The 12,806-nt window shown below is 30.0% G+C and overlaps 2 long non-coding RNA genes and 1 other non-coding gene across 5 annotated transcripts; all 3 read right to left on the bottom strand.

The window, feature by feature from the left end:
* Positions 1-2,162: 2,162 nt before the first annotated feature.
* On the bottom strand, positions 2,163-2,286 carry LOC130508868 (small nucleolar RNA snoR86). Its single transcript, XR_008943052.1, has one exon. It is a non-coding gene; the product is annotated as a small nucleolar RNA snoR86 (small nucleolar RNA).
* A 3,835-nt stretch (positions 2,287-6,121) lies between these two features.
* LOC130498933 (uncharacterized) lies at positions 6,122-7,148 on the bottom strand. 2 transcript variants are annotated; one of them, XR_008937957.1, is made up of 3 exons: positions 6,656-7,085; positions 6,464-6,551; positions 6,122-6,314 (listed from the first exon to the last, which is right to left on the bottom strand). It is a non-coding gene; the product is annotated as an uncharacterized LOC130498933 (long non-coding RNA). The 2 variants fall into 2 exon arrangements; XR_008937956.1 differs by having other exon boundaries at positions 6,122-6,551; positions 6,656-7,148.
* A 3,345-nt stretch (positions 7,149-10,493) lies between these two features.
* On the bottom strand, positions 10,494-12,775 carry LOC130508414 (uncharacterized). Of its 2 annotated transcripts, none has more exons than XR_008942858.1 (3): positions 11,731-12,771; positions 11,273-11,641; positions 10,494-11,196 (listed from the first exon to the last, which is right to left on the bottom strand). It is a non-coding gene; the product is annotated as an uncharacterized LOC130508414 (long non-coding RNA). The 2 variants fall into 2 exon arrangements; XR_008942857.1 differs by having other exon boundaries at positions 10,503-11,641; positions 11,731-12,002; positions 12,050-12,775.
* Positions 12,776-12,806: the final 31 nt, after the last annotated feature.

The following is a 12,806-nucleotide window of genomic DNA, read 5'->3' as shown; positions in this document are numbered from 1 at the left end:
TTCAGAATTAGAGGCGTTAATTTAGACTATGAACAGTATACTTCAACATACTGACCGCCAAAAGACACACTGCATGAATAATATCTCGATTATTCAAGATCCGAAAGTATAGCCGAATTTCTCGACATAACTAGAAGAGATAACACTACTTTCAGAGAAATTTTTTAAACTTTAAGATCTCTCATATACCAAGAAAATATAATTGGGCAACAGATAATTTGGCTGGAATTACTCGTACTTTTTTATCATTAGTCGTTTAGTCGTTTTATTCCGGTTTGGATTTCTAGATTGTTTTTAGTTTAAATAATAAAATAATCTTTTGATATTAAAAGAAAATGATGTACTCTAATGTTTTTTTGAAATTATAATCCCTAAATTTATAAATATATCTAAAACTGTAATCTTTAGATCCTACTTTATATATTTACTGTAAAAATTCTTAAGTTTTTTTTTTATTATTTCTGGATCCTATTTGAACAGCACATGGTGAAAAATGGCCCTGCATTTTTGATAAGTGGAAAACAATTCCAAATTGTTATAATTCGTATAAGCCAAAATCAAGTAGTATTAAATACACTAGATAATCACCTGCGCTACGCCGCGGTTTTTCTATAAAATTAAAATTATCACTATAATTTATTTTGATCTTTAATAAATTAAATATTCCCGATATTGTAAACATAGTATTTCTTAAATATTCACATAGGTTGCATGGAAACTCGAATATAGATACGTTTCAGAAACGTTTCGGAACCAGAATCTCTTGGAAATTCGTGAAAATTCATTAAAAACTCGTTTCTTAAAAATATTATTTTTAAAACTCAATGGAAACTTGCCACTTTAGAAGCTTGTAATTTTGTTTTGGAAATGTGGAAAATGCTTTTTAAATTTTTTTTTGTAACTTGTATCTTTATTTTGAGTTAAGCTATTTAATATTTAAGTATTAGATATCTGCTATTTTAAATCCCATTGACTATATTTGCAAAGTGATTTTGTCACATGTCCTCTTTACAATCAGTTTCACAAAACAAATATGACATGCCTACTAAAATTGATGACATGTATTCCGAAAAATATGACATGGATAGTTTTATTTAATGTTGATTTAAATCTTTGGCAAACTTATTAGAATATGGTGATAATTCATATATTACATTTAATATTGATATTTCTTTTTGGTAAACTTTTTTAAAATATGGTAATAACTCATACATAATCTATAAAATAAATATATTCATATATAACATTTCAAATTTCGAAATATTATTATTTTGTATAAATATACAATTTGTATTACTAAAACTTTCAAAAAATTCTACAATTTTGTAAAAGTTTAAATATCTAATCGTAAGATTATTAATTTCTTATATATCAACAATTTTTATAAATATTGTTTAGGCTAATTTTTTTATAATTATACAATTTTATATCATTTTATTAATTCTATACAAACTGATTTAATATATATCAAATATATATTAAATATTAGTAAGAAAATAGTAAAATCTATAATATTTAATAAAATTTATTTTAAATATAAGTTAGATTTAAAAAACATATATAACATTTCAAATTCGAAATATTATTATTTTTGTATAATTACACAATTTGTATTACTAAAACTTTCAAAAATTTCTACAATTTTTTAAAAATTTAAATATAATCGTAAGGTTATTAGTTTTTTATATATCAGCAAATTTTATAAATATTATTTAGGCTAAATTTTTTATAATTATACAATTTTATATCATTTTATTAGTTTTATACAAATTAATTTAATATATATCAAATATATATTAAATATTACTAAGAAAATAGTAAAATCTATAATATTTAATAAAATTTATTTTTAAATATAAGTTAGATTTAAAGAATTCTTGACTGCACATGGTGCATGAAAACACCTAATTTTAATATCATTTTGATGTTTAGCTATTATTTATTTCATTTTTATATACTTAACATAAAATTGTTATTTGTTGATTTATATTATTTGATATACTAAACAGTAAAAAAATTGTACTCATATGTTAGTCATTTATATATGTACTAGTGTTTACTCCGTGCTACGCACGGGAATTATGTTTTAATTATAAAATAACTAAAAGTTTTTGTTTCCATAACTGGAAAAAATCAGATCTTGAAATATATTTTGGAAACAAACTGTAGCGACTTGTTAGAGGCCACGATCAGTACAAATGAAACTTGATATACACGGAGAATCGCTTATCGTTATTGCTATAAATTAGTTCGTTGAATATAATTTCAAATATTAATTTGAAGCTCCCTTGACTTTCTTCTCTCCTCGCTCTTCTTGCCATTCAGATGTGGTTTTGCAGCTCCCTGTTAGCAAAAAGCCATCTGGTGTTTTCGAGAACTCATCTGGTGTTCTATGCCTGAAAATATTTTAATGTTCTAAGTACAACAAAAGCCTATAGAAATTCCCCTACTGAACGTTCAGGATCTAGAAATTAACTTTCTCACCTTATATTATTTTCCGGCTTTTGTGAAGATGAACTGAACCGAACCCTAGCAACACCTATACTTGAAGAGCATAGAGGACCAAATATACATCAACCACAACGTGAGCATAAATACACTGAAAGTATTAATGACCAAAGAGAATCAAGCACACACTAAAACGTATATCATGATCCAATAATATTTTCTTTTTCTCAAGATCCAATAATTGTTTTAAAATGGTAAATAGATCTCCCCGCTTTATATCAAAAGCTCGAGAATGGGTCACAAGCCAACCCCTATTACCTCAAGGTGCTAGGTTGACGTTGGCCAAAACAGATGCCGCATGGAATGAAACTTTTCTTATTGCAGGGCTAGGTTGGACGTTTGAAGCGCAAAACAGAGTATCATCTCACTCTTCTCCTGCTCACCGATAGTTTTTTTTTTTTTTTTTGCTTGAAAGCTCACCGATAGTTGCAGAAGGTCTGGCGTTCGGGAAGCCATTTCGAAGTGAAGGGAACATGGACTGTCAAGGATCAGAGTCGAATCCAATTCGGCGGTGTTGATTAAAGCCATTCAGACGAACTCGTCTCTTGCTGGCTCTACGGCATACTATCTGATGATCGTGAGTTGCCATGGAGAGCAAGGAGGATGAAGTACATTTCATCGTGAGTTTTATGATAGATGTTTCCATAGGGCTTAAAAATAGAAGGACTATAGATCTTTCATTTGTTTGTCAAAATTAAGAGATATATAGGAGCATGGAAAAGAATGATCGTGGATAGTGGATTGTGGGTTGTTTGAGAAACCGTCGATAGGTGAATTTTCTCTTGTTTTAAATAAGTTCTTTTGTGTGTCAGTTATAGAATTTATCCCTATATACTAAAGCGCAAGTCGTCTTACCAATAAAAAATTGACACCTGGCAATTTAAAAATAAACAAAAAAACAAAAACAAAAAAAATCATCGACACAACAATTAAAAAATCTGAGTTAATTACAAAACTAAATCACTTCCAATTGTTAAAAAAGTAACTGCTCCTGAGCACAAAGAATCCCACGTTCTCCTTTTTTATGGCACCATGCCAAACTGTTTATTCCAAATGTTTTTATCAGATGTTTTCTTTTCTATTTGCTCTGTCTTTGCTATTCTCAATCGTCTCATTTCGTTTCCATAATCTGTGAGTTGGAAGTGTAGCAACAAAAATCAAACAGCTTTACGATTATTTTTTAAATTCATTTTTCTCTGCTCAAAGTAATATTCTCTTATTCTTTTTACATGGTTCAGTTTGATTTTTTTTAATGGATTATTCATATGATAGAAAAAGACAACGAGGTTGTAAAAATGGCAGACGGGTGGTACTGTATGGAGATTAAAGTAATTGTAAACAAAGGTATTTTTACTTATTTTATTTGTAAGTTATTACAACTTCTTAACATTTACACCAAAAAAAAAAGTTATTACAACTTTTTTTAAAGTTATTATTATTACAATTTTCTAGATATATTATTTAGTGTTTATGAGTGGTATTTGTAAGTTATTACAATTTTCTAGATATATTATTTACAATCTATAGATTTATGCAAATACAACCAACATCATCATCATCCTTTTGTATCCACGAATATGAAATAATTTTTATGGTGAAGTTGGCAAAGAAAAAGAAAAAAAAGGAAACAATATATATAGTGTTTACATTTTAAACCAGAAATAGTATTGATATCCAATACGTAATATAATAAAAGAATTCAAGTAAAATTAAGGAATATAATAAAAGAATTCAAATTAAATTAAGGAATTTTTCCCGTACGTAGTACGGGCCCAAATACTAGTCTACGTTAATTTAGGATCAAATTAATTGCATTTGCTTTTTTTGTATTTTGTAGTTTCAAAATTAAAAAATTCCATTTGTCATCTTTCTAATGGAGATGCGACTTACGCTTTAGTATATAGGGAATATATTTATTAACACTAGGAAACAACTCCGTGCGTAAACACCCGGAAATAATGAATTTTTTATTTTTATTTCATATTTAATTTTTACTTTATGTAACTTTTTAATAACTGTTAAAAAATTGATGTGTAATATTATAATTATTTTAGAAATATATAATTATCCGTGTAAGAAACTATTTATATAATGTATGAATATTAAATAAATTGTGTACATGAGAAATAAAAAATTTCTAAATTATACGTAACAAAATAAATTGTTGTGGTGTGGCATTGTAATATTAAATAATATATTTATATTCAGTTATTTGTTTTATATCTATAGCTATCATTGCTAATTTATTTATTTTCTTGTATGATTACCTTCTGAAGAATTTACCATTACACTTCCTAAAACCTAGTAATCACTTCTATGTAATTTATTGATAATCTCTTTTGTAACATCTTTTATAATATGTTTTTGTTTGTCTTTAAAATTAAATACCAAAGTTTGTATATTAATCATTAATTAAAAGCATAAAGTTTTTTCAATTGTATTGTACTGCTTCCATATTAATTAGATTGCATATAATTTATGTAATCATTTACCCAACTAAGTTGACTTATAATTAAAGGATGTGACTTTCACACAGAATTTAAAAACTTTACCAATATTTTTCCTGAAATAAAAAGGATAAATGCGTTATCGCTTGAATCATTTATTGATTATTCCTGCATTTAGGAGATTTTAAAATGTTGTATTAGTTTACACACTATAAATTACAATGATTTTAAATAATAGCCTTACTTAAAATTTAATCAAGTTGGTTGCTGATTTACGCAAAATTCTGGTCATTTCTTTGTTGAATGTGGTTATAAATACTGTGTATGAATCATCTTTGATGATAATTTCAAACTTATTTTAATAAGATTTATTATTATTATTAGTTTGTAAATTATATAACTAAAGCATATTTACATCCATTTAATTTACTTTAAGATGCCAACAACAACTACAAAATATGTAATTCCATTCATTTCTTAAACTTATTTTAATAATTTTCTCTTTAATTGTAAATTATTTCTCCTGTCAATTTATTTTGTGAACAGTAAATTTTGTATACAATTGTTATTTAGAACTGTGAAAATCCAAGTGTTTGTATTAAATAGTTAATAATTTAGCTACTTCAATCGAATCTTTGCCAATGATGGAATCTAATATTTTTTTTTATTTTGATAATGTTCTTATTTGTTTCACTAAATTGCTTTTCTCCTTCACCGGACAAGTATTAGATGTGTCATGTTTAGACAACAAATTACAAAAAATATGTATATACTCAGGTTTTAATTCAAACAGTATGATATATTTAAAGTTACCTTGTTTTGAAAGATTTAATAGTACCAATATATATATCTTAGGTTGAAATGTATGTTTAAGTAAAGATATCTTATTGATCATGTTTTTCTGATTTTTTTTTTGTTTACTTGTTTTACATTAGTTACCTATCAAATGAAGTTTTATGTTTACATTACAATACCTGAATATGTTTCAGGACTGAAACTTGTTAGTATCTACAGTTGGCAGTCTATTCACATTTTCTTCAAGTATTAATTTCCCCATTTAAACTTATGCACAGACAGATGAGATCAGTTAACTAAATAAGAAGAACAATATACTTAAGTTATTCACGATCCTAATATCAGTACTTCTAACGAACCAAATCCTAATGAAACTGAATTAGGAAAATAAATATGAAACAATGAAAATCGAGTGGAATTCGACACAAAAACTGGAGAAAGTACCAAAATCAGAGATGACATAAATTGCAATCCATAAATAATCTGGGAAGAAAGAAAAGGAAAGCGAAAACGGATTCCTCGGCCAGTAAATAAGACGCAATTCATTCCATCTCCAACCCAGGCCTGCTCCTACCACACATTATTAACCATTCAAAAAGAGATCGGACACATTATCACATACTGCAGAGACAAATACGTGTACCATAAAATGAAGAAGATTAACAAAATAAAAATTCAAAGAGTGTGACAGTGTGGTTCTCTTCAAGACGTACCTCCTCACGTATCAGAAATCGATTTTAAAATACCAGAAAAGACAGACTCCATCCTATTATATAAAGGTGCAGTAATTAAACAATGAACCTGAGGACATCAAAGCAAAAATATGGTTACTGCAACTGCAGAAACTCCAAGGGAGAGATAAATTTACAAATTAGCAAATTGCAGAGAAATAGCAATAGCAATACCTTAATCTGATTCTGAAATTATATCATCAGAGAATGATTGAGTTGTTCTGAATTGTGGATCCTACCGACACTAATCAAACTAAGAAGCCTTACCAGAGGAGATCTAAGCAAAAGTATGTTTACTGTAATAGCAGAAATTTTAACAATAGTCAGCAAATTGCAGATCAAATTGAGATCTGCTGCCGCAAAATTAAACTAACCGGAGATCGGAGAGAGAGAGATAGGAAACAGAAGAGAGAATCATTAGAAAACATTGAAACAAGTTTAAAAACCTATACAATCTCTCCAATATGTAAACTTATTAAAAATACAACTCCTAAAGGAAGATACAACTCTTGAAAAATAATTCCTGCAATTTATTTAGGGGACACGTATAGAGAGCTATGAAGAAGACGTCGTTTAAACACCCCTAATTACAAGTGAATTATCAAAAAAAAAAAGAAGACGTCGTTTGCTAAAGTGACATCGATGATGACGTCATGCCCTTCATCTTATACAAATACAAAATTGTATACATTGAATTATATTTTCAGATTATGCTACTGTTGGATGTTAAATTTTCTTGTCCTATAATAAAACGATGACGTCGAATTGGCCGGTTCAGGGCAGATCATGATGATGAACCAAAGTTTTTCTTTGGAACTTGAATTGATAAGCGTTCTCAAAGAACACCACTATTCAAACCAGTACTTCAATCTATTAATCAGTTTAAAAAGGTGCATCGCTCCGTTATAAAAAAGGTCACCGTAAAAAGGTGCCTCGGTCAGAGAAGAGTGCTGCGTCGATAAGAGAAGAGGTGCATCAGTTTGTTGAAAACAGTTAGATGACTTAAGATTTTGTGATTAAAAAAAGTCATGTCCGTCAGATTAAAAAGTAGTGATAAACTCAAACGTTAGATCAAACTTTTTTTTTCCTATAAAAAATATAGGAGAACAAATCTTCATGAAACGTTTGCTAGATGATGCAATTTTTAAAATTGAACGTCTTACATATTTGTTTTTTTTTATCAGCGATCATCTTAATGGATGAAGTAGAACTTTTGTTCTTCCCAACGAGCGAGACGATTGACTGATTCTGAATGGCAATTATGCAGATATGTAGATCAGGGTGGAAAGATGAAAAGAGGAGACTGCATATAATAACAATAACGCAAAAAGGCATCTAAGTTGATTACTTTTAGTAATCAGTCCTTTCTCTTTTTTTCCTCTTCGGAATTTTCATCACCATCAACACCATATAAGCCAAAGCTACAGAAAACTGAAAGGTAAGCATCTCAAATAATCAGACAAAAGAGTCCACAAAGGAAAGTTTGCACATCATCCTCATTGGAATCATCATCAGTATCATCGTTAACATCCAAAGGAACAATATCCCTCTGTTTATGAACTGCAGACACAAACTAAAATCAGACCAATCATCATCTCCATTCATAAACATAAACCAAATTGATTAAATCTCTTAAAGAGCAATCAATCACACAAATCCGTAATTCTACTACACATCAAACTCTTAACTCCAGTAGAAACAGAGCAAAGAAACATATACTCAGTCATTCAAATAATCGATTGAAACAAATAACTGACGAGATTTGGTAACAGTAGAATCAAAAGTCATAAACACTGAGATGATGAATGATAATAAGCCCATGAATAGATCATTATAAATTTTAATATATAATCTTGTTAAAGGAGGCAACTGTTAGAGGTTTGTGGTTTAAGAGAAGCGTTGGTTGGGAGAAGTCGACAAGCGAAGCGTTGTTTCGCGAAAAAAGAACGATGACGTAAGACTATTTTACAAACACAATATCATAACCATTTGATCATCAAATTAAAACAAACTCAGTCATTCGATTATAATTTTTTTTCCTATAAAAAAAAGGATGACATCATTTTCAGTTTGCTATTATATATAGATTTCTAATCTTAAAAAATATTAAAATCATGTTTCCGCGTTTCAAAATATTTCATTTCAGCTTGAGAAATTCTTAGGTTCACCCCTATAATGAACCTTTAGGTTCACCCAACCAATAGAATTTTATTATTTCATATTCAATATCTTTTAAAAAAGGAAACAAAATATTGTCAAATTATATTATTATTTTTAAACTAAAAAATAAAAATTAATATTAATTGCAAACAAAAATATGTTTTAGAAAATATATTTTTAATACCGTCAGCCAAACACTAAACCCTAAACCCTAAATCTTAAACTTTAAACCCCTGGATAAATCATAAATCCTTGATTTATCCAAAGGTTTAGGGTTTAGTATTTATGATTTACCCAAGGGTTTAGGATTTACTCAGGAGTTAGGTTTAAGATTTAGGGTTTAGGGTTTATCCAAGGGCTTAGGGTTTAGTATTTATGATTTACCCAAAGTTTATGATTTACCCAAGGGTTTAGGGTTTAGTATTTAGGGTTTAGTGTTTTGCTGATTGTGTTAAAAATATTTTTAAAAAAAATTCAAAAGATTTAGGATTTATCCAAGGGTTTACCATAGATTTAAGGTTTATGATTTAGGGTTTAGAGTTTAGGGTTTAATGTTTTGCTAACGGTATTTTAAATATAATTTTTTTTGCGACTATTATTATTTTCTATTTATTTTTTATTTTAAAAACATAATAAAATTTGACAATATTTTGTTTCTTTTTTTAAAAGATACTGAATATGAAATAACGAAATCCTATTGGTTGGATGAACCTAAAGGTTCACTCTATGAGTGAACCCAAGTATTTCTCTTTCAGCGTATTCGTTTCTGATTCCATGCAACCTAGACATTCACATCATAACTATTGTGGTTAGAATTAACTAAATGGTTCTGTTTTGATTTTTGAAAATTTGAATTAACCAAAAGGCCTGAACTATAAAACCAAAACTATTTTGAGCGTGTTTCTTTAGAGCATCTCCAACAAGGAACTTCATTTTAAAGGCCAATGATCCTCAAAATGGGGGTTTGAGGATGGGTTACTCCAACAAGGATCCTCAAATTTATTTTTAAAATTTTATGTAATTTGCATTTCAGTCCCTAACTTTAATATAAATTAACTATCATCATTATATCTTTCATAGATAGATAGTACATACACACTGAAATTATAAAACATAATATTTATGAATACAATTTATTATAACACAAAATTACATAAAATAATAATAAAACATAGATTAATTCATAAAAATATAGAAAAATACAAATTACTCATTATTACCATTGAGAGCAACAACAGTCTCCAACAGTACACCAAATTTCTATGGACCATATTTTGGTGATCTTGGAGGCTCGGGATTAAATCTATCCGATTATTAATATCAGTGTATTGATTATAATTTGTGTAATATATATGTGTGTAATATTTATTGTAAAATATTTAGTCTTGTACTTTTGATCTTTAATTTGTAATATATTGTTCAATTTAATATAAATGTTCTGTGAAATAATAAATATCTTTTAAGTAATATTTTTATTTATTTATTTTATTTTAATTTTAACATATTTTTATATTTTATGTAATAATAATATATATATGTATATATATGTATATATATCTGTATATATAAGATATATTTAAAGATTTAAGTGAAATATAGTTACAAGGATTAAAGTAATAAGAAAATTAATATTAGTACAAATATATGTAAGTTACAAATTTATAAGGACTAAACTGAAAAGTAAATAGTATTTTGAGGGCTTGAATAGTGGAACCTCAAATTTGAGGTTTCACTATTCAGGCCCTCAAAATTTGAGGATTTGAGGGTCTGTTGGAGAGACAAAAACCTTAAAATTTGAGGGTTTGAGGGTTTGTTAGAGATGCTCTTAGTAGCAATTCTCTAGTAAAAAAAAAAGAGCTTGGTGCACAAACAGGTTAGGTTCCTCCACTGCTTAATATTTTCATGTTTATTTAGTATCTTTCACTACATTTTTTAGTTCGTAATCATCTGACGTCTAAAGATGGGAAATGTTTTTTTTTTTCGCAGAAAACCATCAGTTTCAAAGAAACAGGCAGATCTCTCTTTTCCCCAGATATTGCCGATGATTTTCATCTAGTCATGCAGGTTTATAGTTGCATTACAAGTTAAGTTAAATTAACTTTCGTAGTTTCTGGTGAAAAATCATGGCACCTTTTTCCCTACATGTCTCTCACAATTTCACTTGGTATATGTCATCACTAAGCTTGGCATGTTGTTTGTATACAATTTAGCAACTGCTTCTGCTATCTATAGAAATCGGATAAGTCCACAGCCAATTGGATAAATCAATTGGATAACAATCAGATTAAACCTACATATTATAAATCATGTAGTATAATAGAAAAATATGAACTATGCTTCCATAAATCCCTCACCTTAGACACTTGACGACAAGTTCTCATTTTCTCAACTTTGGACAGATCTCTTGTTCCGTTCGTTTCCCATGTTCCCGAACTCCAGACCATCTCTCCTTATACTTGAACATTTATCCACGAGTCCATAAGGTTCCTTCCAAATATGAGCTCAGTCCGAGCTCATTTTCCCAACCAAACAAGACGATCCATCAAAATACCACTCTGTTTTACAATGCAACAAACCGGTTCAGAAATACATGAATAACTAATAAACTGACCGTCCACTTTTTGAACCCACCGTTGAATTCTGAATCTGCAGTGTCCCGTACTTGTATACAAAATTTCAGTCATAACAGCATACAAATGAACCTCCTACGCTCTCTTGAATTTGATACAACATAACAGTTGAACCTCCCAGATTTGAGCTGCTGCTTCTGATGCTTGCGTAGGAAGCAAGGCTCACCACAAAGAAGTGTTTACTCCAATGACAGAGACGCCAGTTTCTATGGCTTCCGTGCCATGTCCTCGGTTAAGAGAAACTCCATATGTGATCTCCCAAACTCATATTTGATCGGGATCTCTCTTCCGAACTCCATCTAAAACTGTGTACTTCTTCCTCTTCTCCACCTTTGTTTCCTTCTTCTCTAGTTAGGACCAGGAACCTAACCTGTTTGTGCACCAGTGGTGTCAGACAAAGCAGTTAGGACCAGGAGACGGACAAGGTATCAAGTGGATAAACAGAAGTAACAACACTACCTCTTCGTGAACCCCAACCATATTGGCCAAGATCTTCCTGTGGCTCTCAGGTACTACCTCCACCAGACCGTTTCGGCTCAGCATAAACCAAATTAATTTTATTTTTCTGCTGTTTAACATATACAACAACCAGTTTACTCCCATCTCCCCCCCATGCTTCGCCTTTCATGAGAAAACATCAACCTAGCAGGTGTATTGAGAAGATATATACTTGAAGCTTTTGCTTGAGGCATCATCTAGCTTGAAAACTCTGATCACTCCATCAGCGCAAGCTAATCAACAGAAATGTGAAGCTATATAGCATGTTTTGGGGAAAGACCTGTGGCTAAGCTCTTTCCATCAGATGAGAAAGAGAGGGCATTAACAGAATCACCATGTCCTTTCAACGTGTTCAAGTCTAGAGGATGATGACGCTTGTTCTGATTCGCTTCTACTGTTATGACTGCTTGCCGCGTAAGGAGAGAGTGGTGAGGATCGCTGAACTCTAAAACTCGCCGAATAGATCTCATCAAAAGCCAGCTTCGACGAGAAACGAAACCCAGACTCGGTCGCTACGGGTTTACAGACTCCCAAATCTCCACCATCATGACAATGTGAAGCAAACGAACAGAACACGGAATGTCTCTGTTCTGAGAGAGACAAGAAGTAAATGCAATCTAGAAGGAAGACGCCGAGATTGATCTTCAATCATGGACCATGTTTCTGATGAAAGAGGGCAAACGTTGCTGTTGTTTCATCAATAAGACAGAATCAGATAAAAACGATGAAAACAGACAAGTGTGGAAACATAAGTATTTGATAGAAAAACTAATGCACATCATCCATAAACATCTGATTGAGCGGTCGGATTGAAAGAGGAAGAGAGAGGGAGATCCAAGAAACCATTATGATTGTTGATTCTCGATTTCAAAACGGAATAGGAACAGATAGAAGAAACCTTTCTGAAGAGAGGGGGAGATCGATAATGTCGAGAGCGTAGAAAGCGGAGATTGTGTTTTTTAGTAAATTTTTATTTCTTTTGGTGAGGTGGAGAAACAAAATGTTGTGAGTGGTGTTTCCAGTTTTTTCATTTATTG

This window comes from Raphanus sativus, chromosome 2 (genome assembly GCF_000801105.2).
Source record: "Raphanus sativus cultivar WK10039 chromosome 2, ASM80110v3, whole genome shotgun sequence".
In the NCBI taxonomy this organism is placed as follows: domain Eukaryota; kingdom Viridiplantae; phylum Streptophyta; class Magnoliopsida; order Brassicales; family Brassicaceae; genus Raphanus; species Raphanus sativus.
This window is presented reverse-complemented; position numbering and strand designations above follow the sequence as displayed.